Consider the following 7,647-nt stretch of genomic DNA (forward strand, 5'->3'; position numbering starts at 1 on the left):
GTTGGCCTCAAAATGCAAATATTTCACAATTTACTGAGCAGCACATCTATTTTTTTTCTGCCCTGGCAAAAATTTTAATGAAGGAAACTGTCTATGACAAAAAAGAAAGCCACAGCTAATAGACATGGGGAATGATCCTGATCTTGAACCCATTGAACTCAATGGGAGTTTATCCTCCATTTAAATGGGAGCAGCATTTCAAAGACAAAACAATCACCAAAATAAAAATCTGAAGGTAAAATCCTAACTCTGTTGGTGTCTATGGCACAAGCTAAGGGATGAACAATGTTTGTCCCCAGCAGTGGGAGACATCCACTCATCCTCATCAATCCTGTGTTGTCTATGAGTATGCCTAAATTACAGTAACAGAGAGCAACTACATCAGTGGAATCAGCCATACCCAAACTAGTTTAAATCTAGCTATCTTGGGGTCCAGAACAGTGAAGTTGCAGCAACACAAGCTAGTCCAGCAAGTAATTATCCAGATTCGCAGGGGGTAGTGTAGCATACACTGAAATGGTTTCACGGCTCTGGGACTCAAGCTAGCTCTGGTATGTCTACACCAGCTGCAACCAGATTCCGTGTCTACAGTCTAGATGTATCTTTTGTGACTACCAGACCTTTGCTTCCAGGAGCAGTCCATGACTCTCCCATGCTGGCAGCTACAAATGACATCAGAGGGATCCAATCCATATGCAGTTTCCTTGACTCTGGAGAGGGATAGGTTACTCTGATGCTCAGCCATGGTGCAGCTCAGAGTAGTGTATTTCCCAAAGTTCAGTACTGGATGACTGTCTATCTTAGGTCCTTATCTGCCCCATTACCATGCTGCTTCCCTCCCAGCTGTTCTGAACAGTGGGAGAGTAAGGATGATTTAGTGCTTAGTGTGCGAAACTAGGACTTTGGAAACAAAGCATCAGGGTCCTGCTTTGCCATGGATTTCCTATGTGGCCTGGACAAGTCTTTTGGCCTCTGTGGGTTGCCATACTACATCTGCAAAATGGGTTAATAATTCCTTCCTATTTCCCAGGCACTTTGTGAGGGTAAATACAATTAATGATTGTGGGATGCTCCGACACTTTCAAGTAGGAATAAGGGATCTTCCGGAAAAGGGCTTATTTTCCGCAAGATCCCGTCTAGACTGGCGCTTTTCTCCGGCAAAACCACGAGCCGGAAAAAAGCAGCAGCCATGTTCATGGAAATGCCGCGGGGAATATTTAAATCCCCCGCGGCATTTGCAATTCCAACTGGTCTCATTAGCATCCCTTTTCCGGAAAGGGGTGCCAATGTAGACACAGCCGTACTGTACTTCCTAATGAATTGTCATTGGCTCAAATGCTGATTAGATCATGGCACTGAGTTTTTTGCCTTCTGAACATCAGTGTTTGAATTAGTGATTCTAGTAGCTGTGTTGCAGTATTCTAACTTTGCTAAGAGGTGGCAGGATCCGTGAAAACCAGCACTGCTGCTTCTGCTTGTCTTTTAATTCTTTTAAATAATCAAGTTATTTTCTATGTGTACTGAATGTCCTGCTAATTATTTTCGTATGAAAAGCATAGATATGACATCGTATGCGTCAGCCGATCTGTTAATGAAAACTGCCCACATGATCCACTTCTAAATTGTGGGCCATTCTCTCTTATTAACTTTTCTTGAATCCCCTGGTGAGGAAACTGTAATTTATGTTTACTGGCATTGTGACATACAGCATTGTGTAATCGCTCAATTTAAAAATAATCCAAGTAGTAATTCACTAATAAAAGGCAATCTTTCTCATTTAATGTAATTAGATGTGTGCCAAACTGATACAAGAGCAATCAAGAATTCCATGTAGTTTTAGTGGGTTTTTTGTATTTTGCTTCCTGTGTTTATTACGCATTTCACACTTGTATACCTCCCCAACAGTGGTAACACCCACTCCTATCTGAAGCAGGATGTCCTGGGCTCTTTTCTTATACTCAAGAGAATACAGATAGGCACTGTGAATCATACTTAGCATTTTTTACTTTTTTGTTTGAGGGAGGAGAAGGGAGTATCATGACCCAGTACCCTTTGAACAGAATGCCAACATATGCAGCAATTTCTTCAGGATTTATTTCTTGGAGGCAAATGGGCTTTTATGACTGACCATTCATCGAGAATGCTTATTTTCTCAAACTGCCTGAAAAGTTAGGTCATTTGTGGTTTCTCCTTTGAGTGTGGCAATTTATAGGTTTGAAAATACCTGTTTTATCCCCACAATGCCTTTTAAAGTATGCATGTTGACCATTGTGCGATATACTAGCAATTTGCTTTGTATATTTTTCCAGAGTATCTAAATATTTCCAACAAAGTTGCCCACATTCTTGCTCATGTTTATGACAGAATGTGTGTGGGGTTTTTAATGTAAGACAGAAAACAAATTACTATATTCCAAAGTCTCTCACCTTTTCTTGGCAAGAACACAGAGCCTTGGATATGAGGGTCTTTAGAGAAAATTGAAGGGAAATCTGTGGGATGCTCATTTTAAATTATCAGGCACACATGATAACTAGCCACTCCAATAGGACTGCTCACATGCATTTGTAAATGGGGGAATGGTCCCACTATTATGGGGAACTTTCCTGAGTTCTATACTACCCTGGTGAAATGGACCAATGAAAGGATCTGAGTCCCTGCTCCCACTTCCTTTACTCCACAGCCTCCCTGATCCTGAGGGCTCCCCCACCACTCTCCTGAGTAGCAGAGTCTCAAAACCCCAACAAGGCTGGGCCCAGGTTTCCTGGGGCTTAATCCCCGACCTTGTAGTCACTTGCGGCAGGAGCTAGAGTGTCCCCACTCCAGGGTGCTCTCGTCACACTGCGTGCTTTCTTGGCCCACTGATCATTCCATAAAGTTCAAAGCAAATACAATTTATTAAACATCAACTGATTAGATAGAAAAGAGTAAGAAAAAATGAGAAAGGTTAAATGAGAACACACAGTCCTGCTCTGTAGCATGGGGACATCACAAACAGCAATCTGCAGAGTGTAAGGACAGTTCACAGTCTCTTCTTTATATGCCCCTTAAGAGACCCTGGATGTGCTGCAGGGGGGCTGCAGGCTGGACACGCTTGCTCTGGCAAAGAACACACAGCCTCAAGCTCTAGGTGGTCAGACCCCTCTCCCAGGCTGGCCTGCTGGGCCTCTTGGCTGGTGATATTTCCCTGCCCAGAGCCTCTCCCCCCACTTTGCTGGTCCCAGCTGCTCACCACACCCAGCTGCAGGCTGTGCTGCTTTGCTAGTCTCCAGCTGCTTGCATTGCTTCTCTGTCCCTTTTGTCTCTCTGAGCACTGCCAGTCTGCTGCTCAACACAGGGTCTGCGCTCCTTGGACTGTGTGTGCCTGGCTCTGTTGCTGCAAAACTGCCCCTCAGCACAGCTTGTACTCCTCTTAGCTAGCTCTCTCCTTGTTCAGAGAGACCCAGAAAAATCCCAATTCACAGGGAGGACGGGGCCTGGCCTCTTACTTTCCTCACTGGCCTGTCCAACCTGTCAATCAGGCCAAGCTGGAGTGTTGGCTGCTTTCCATTGTCTCTGGGGTCTGTCAGTCTCAGGGCCCTGATTTCTCATGGAACCTTCCCCTTTTGATACTGGGAACTGGCGAACCAAAAACTCCCAGGCTGCGTCTAGACTGGCATGATTTTGCAGAAATACTTTTAACGGAAAAGCTTTTCCATTAAAAGTATTTCCGCAAAAGAGCGTCTAGATTGGCACGGATGCTTTTGTGCAAAAGTGCTTGAGGCTGTGTAGTCTTTGCCAGAGCAAGCGTGTCCAGCCTGCAGCCTGCCTGCAGCCCCCCTGCAGCACATCCAGGGCCTCTAAGGGACCTATAAGGAAGAGACTGTGAACTGTCCTTACACTCTGCCATTTTAGCCATTGGGCTTTCTTGTGCAAAAAATTAAGGTGCCTGTCTACACTGGCCCTCTTCCACAAGTATTCTTGTGCAAGAGGGCTTATCCCTGAGCGGGAGCATCAAAATATTTGCGCAAGAAGCACTGAATTCTTACATTAGAACATCAGTGTTCTTGCGCAAATTCAAGGGGCCAGTGTAGACAGCTGGCAAGTTTTTGCGCAAAAGCAATTGCTTTTGCGCAAAATCTTGCCAGTCTAGACGCACCCCCAGAGTTTTAGTAAGGGGCTAACAGTCCCTTTACACATAAAATTAAGCACCTTCTTAAATGCTTTCCTGGATCAGGATCATAGTGCTCAATACTACGGAAACAAATTACACTTTCACGCATTAGGGTATTTGGCACATTAATTAGAGAAACTAATATGGAGTTCCCATGTAACAAGGACCCATGATTTGGCACTAGGAAAGGAAATTTCAAGAGGTTTGGTTCTAACAACATATGAAGCAAATTCAGTACAAAGTGGCTACGTCTACACTGGCATGAATTTCCGAAAATGCTTTTAACGGAAAGATTTTCCGTTAAAAGCATTTTCGGAAAAGCATGTCTAGATTGGCAGGATGTTTTTCCGCAAAAGCACTTTTTGCGGAAAAGCGTCCGTGGCCAATCTAGACACGGTTTTCTGCAAAAAAGCCCCGATCGCCATTTTTGCGATTGGGGCTTTTTTGTGGAAAACAATACTATGCTGTCTACACTGGCCCTTTCACACAAAAGTCTTTCGGAAAAAGACTTTTGCCCGAATGGGAGCAGCATAGTATTTCCGGAAAAGCACTGATGATTTTACAGGAGATCGTCAGTGCTTTTCCAGAAATTCAAGCGGCCAGTGTAGACAGCTGGCAAGTTTTTCCGCAAAATCATTTGATTTTGTGGAAAAACTTGCCAGTCTAGACACAGCCAGTATGTATAATGAATATAATATAAATATGCCAGCATGTTAAATGCAAGATAGGTTAACATTTAGGTAAAAGCTGTGGAACAGGTTAAGCTCTTTTAAAAAATCCAAAATGTCTTGCAAAAACTAATATGTATTTGGCCATATGGTTATGAGAAGAAAAATATTTCTTGTAAGAGGAAGTAGGTGTGGCTAGAAACTCCAGCTGAAGAGATTTAAAAAAAACCCTGCTGATGCTGCTCTGTTGTTGTGTTTGAAGTAATAATTAGGAATCTGGCATCAAATTAGGATAATTACTGCTTTCTGAACATAGATTTTCTAAGCTTGAGAGACCAGTTTCCACAAAACTCTTCAGCAAGGCTTTTTTATGTGACAAGTATGACATCATCAGAACAAACTATTAAAGGCAAATCAGAGCTCCTGAGGGGAAACCTTGACTGCCTCATACCTTCTCAGAGCTGAGTTTTCCAAATTTGAGGTCAAGTTTTCAAAAGTGTCTATGAATTTGTGTGCCCCCCTTGTGTGCTCACAAATCCAAATGAAATCAATGTGAGCTGCCCGTGCTCAGCGCTTCTGAAAATCAGGCATCGGAGTGTCTTAAGATGGGCATTTGAAAACTAAGGCACCCAAAATCAGATGCATTTTTTTTAAATGTAGACCACTGACATGCCTGTGTCACGTACAGACATTTCTTCCCTCTACTCATAAATACTTGTTTCACTAGCCAAAGACAAATAATAAAATGAACAAAGAAATAAAATTGTATACTCTTTTTTTCTTCTACAATTTTAGCCCAGGTGGAGGTTTCCTAGTATGATGAGGTCAGATTACCATGTATGGATTCTTCGCTTTACGATCAGTCTGGGGAGCAGTAAAAAGTCAGCAGAGATGATGCTGATCAGCAAAGGAAGGGCAACAGAGGAGAAGTGACGGATGTGCAGATGGTCAATCAACTGCTGCTCTGTGTATGCCTAGCAGCAAGGTAATAAGTCATAAGGAAGGAAAAGACTCTGTAGCAGTTGATGAAGAATCAGGTCACAGAGGCAGAGTGCCTGCTGGGGGAATCATTTTCTATAGGGTAAGGAGGGCATTTGTCCCTCCCACTGACTTTCAAAGATCTGTGTACTCCATTATGTCTTCTGCTTTTTGCCCTCCCCCAAACTTTACAGGATATAATACAACATTCTATATACTGACACTGTTTTGTCCCCCTCTTCTCCTGGATGTGTTTTTCTGAAATGATGACTCTAGAGTCTAGAGGATGGGGTTATACACAGTTGGTGGAGTGTATATTGAGAGCCACCAGTACCAAGGCCCACAGAGCTTTGGCAATGGAAGCACCTACTGTACTTGAATAGGAATGCAACACCTGGTGTGCCACCAGGAAACAGAGTAGCATGACGCACCGGAGACCCTAGAAGGAGTCAGTGATCACATGGGTGTAACTCTATGGACAGCCGTGGGGTTTGATCAGGGAAGAATATGGCCACTGAGCGGGTTCTGAACCCTTGCAATCTCATGGCTTTGTTCCGTAACAAAACTTAATATTTGTATTAATTGTTTCATTACTGGTGACATTTTGAGCTTTCCACTTCATAGATAATCGATCCCTGAGAGTCTCGCAAACAAATAATTATTACCTGAACCACACGAGTCCTTTACATAGCTCCAATCTATTGCCACTGCATTTGTTACTTGACCAAGGTTACTTTATCTTATCTTGACCAAATTTCTCCATTTCTTCCCCACATGGTCAGTAACAAGCAGCTTTTCTATGGGAAGATATACATATTTATATTAAATTTTGCTCAGGATACTTGGATTTCTTTCAGCGACAGAGCAGACCTTCATCACAATTTCCAAGGTTGCTTGATATTGAATGACATATTAACGTGCCTACAATATATAGAAACATAACACACACAAAATCACATCCAAAAACAGGGAAGCCAACAGCCTCTGCAGGCCCTGGACAAGATGTGGGGACAGCTCCCTGCTTCCAGAAGGGGTCTGAGCTGCCCCGCCTCATTCACTGCCTACCTTACAACCACTGCAACAAAATGTTGCAGAGTTCAGTTGGAAAAAATAGGATGTGATTATGTAATTAAATGCAGTTTCATAATACACAGACACTGTGAGTCTGGAACAGGCCTGCTCACAAGGGGGCAAAAGAGACAACTGCCCTAGGGCCCCATGATACAAAAGGGCCCAGAGATCCTGGCTGCTGCCATTACTATTGTGGCAGCCAGAGCCCCAGGCACTTTAAGTTGTTGCCAGAGCGCCACAATACATGCTCCAGGTAGCATTGAGGGCTGGAATGAGAGTGTCATAGAATCATAGGGCTGGAAGAGACCTCAGGAGTCATCAAGTCCAGCCCTCTGCCCAAAGCAGGACCAGTCCCAACTAAATCATCCCAGCTAGGGCTTTGTCAAGCTGGGACTTAAAAACCTCTAGGGATGGAGATGCCACCACCTCCCTAGGTAACCCATTCCAGTGCTTCACCACCCTCCTAGTGAAATAGTTTTGCTAATATCCAACCTAGACTTCCCCCACTAATGTGAGACCATTGCTCCTCATTCTGCCATCTGTTACAACTGAGAACAGCCTCTCCATCCTCTTAGCAATCTCCCTTCAGGTAGAAGTGACAAGGAGTCCTGTGGTACCTTATAGACTAACCGAAGTGTTGGAGCATAAGCTTTTGTGGGCAAAGACCCACTTCGTCAGATGCATCTGACGAAGTGGGTCTTTGCCCACGAAAGCTTATGCTCCAACACTTCGGTTAGTCTGTAAGGTGCCACAGGACTCCTCACCGCTTTTGCAGATTCA

General features: G+C 43.8%; 1 long non-coding RNA gene across 1 annotated transcript in view; it reads left to right on the forward strand.

The window, feature by feature from the left end:
- The window catches only part of LOC112545324 (uncharacterized), a 29,055-nt gene extending 22,452 nt beyond the window's left edge, over window positions 1-6,603 (forward strand). Inside the window, exon 6 of the long non-coding RNA XR_012905941.1 lies at window positions 5,614-6,603. This is a non-coding gene — a long non-coding RNA (uncharacterized LOC112545324). The remainder of the gene's footprint in view (window positions 1-5,613) is intronic.
- The last annotated feature ends 1,044 nt before the right edge of the window (window positions 6,604-7,647 follow it).

Source organism: Pelodiscus sinensis, chromosome 9 (genome assembly GCF_049634645.1).
Source record: "Pelodiscus sinensis isolate JC-2024 chromosome 9, ASM4963464v1, whole genome shotgun sequence".
NCBI classification, from domain to species: Eukaryota; Metazoa; Chordata; order Testudines; family Trionychidae; genus Pelodiscus; species Pelodiscus sinensis.